Source organism: Narcine bancroftii, chromosome 8 (genome assembly GCF_036971445.1).
Source record: "Narcine bancroftii isolate sNarBan1 chromosome 8, sNarBan1.hap1, whole genome shotgun sequence".
In the NCBI taxonomy this organism is placed as follows: Eukaryota; Metazoa; Chordata; class Chondrichthyes; order Torpediniformes; family Narcinidae; genus Narcine; species Narcine bancroftii.
In genome coordinates, this window is record NC_091476.1 from 158,095,202 (window position 1) to 158,096,106 (window position 905).

Consider the following 905-nt stretch of genomic DNA (forward strand, 5'->3'; position numbering starts at 1 on the left):
CTGTAAATAAATATGCAAAGTTGCAGTTAGAAAAAATAATGTTTCAATAATGCAAGATCCTAGAGTGGTTCATGGTTATGGTAGTAGATATCTAGGTGGAGGATGGAGAGGAAAGGGGAAGGTATGTTATTTTCAAAAATGGTTTTGATTTGGTTTAATGTTTCAGCATTTTTCAATGATTATTTCAGTTCCATCATAGTTTGGCACATAATGGGCTGAAGGGCCTGTGCTGTGCTATAATGTTCTATGTTTTATGTTAATAGTTTTAAATGTTTTTGAATGTTATTCTCTGCTTCAGATTTGAAGGTTGCTGAGAGCAAGCAAGCTAGGCCTTATCCAGTCTGGACAAGTGAAGGTGCCCAGAATCCATGGGCAGAAATCCCAAGCAGGGAGTTTTGTGCATTATCAAGCTCTGAATAATGTTGAGGACTTGATCAGAAACCTTCCAAAAGCCTAAATATTCAACATGCACAGACATTCCCCTATTTACCACACTGGTAAACATTTGAAAAAATTAAAATCAGTTCATCAGACATGATGTACTCTTCAGAAATATTTGCTGACTCTTGTCCAAGTGTTTAAACACAGAAATGCTGATGAAGGCCTCAAGCCTGAAACGTTGGCGATGTATCTTTACCTTTGCTACATAAAGGCACTGTTTGACCTGCTGAGTTTCTCCAGCATTTGTGTGTGCTTTTTACTTAACCATAGTAGCTCTCCATTGCAGGAAAAATCTTCACTAGGATTCTCCTAAATAGAATAATACCTAGTGTCGCCAAGAATGTTCTCCCAGAATCACAGTGTGGCTTTCGCGCAAACAGAGGAACTACTGACATGGTCTTTGCCCTCAGAGAGCTCCAAGAAAAGTGCAGAGTACAAAACAAAGGACTCTACATCACCTTTGT

The 905-nt window shown here is 38.7% G+C and overlaps 1 long non-coding RNA gene across 2 annotated transcripts in view; it reads left to right on the forward strand.

Annotated features, from left to right (window-relative positions):
• Positions 1–555, forward strand: part of LOC138741921 (uncharacterized) — a 35,692-nt gene extending 35,137 nt beyond the window's left edge. For both annotated transcript variants that reach the window (XR_011343886.1, XR_011343885.1), the window contains exon 5: positions 299–555. This is a non-coding gene — a long non-coding RNA (uncharacterized lncRNA). The remainder of the gene's footprint in view (positions 1–298) is intronic.
• The last annotated feature ends 350 nt before the right edge of the window (positions 556–905 follow it).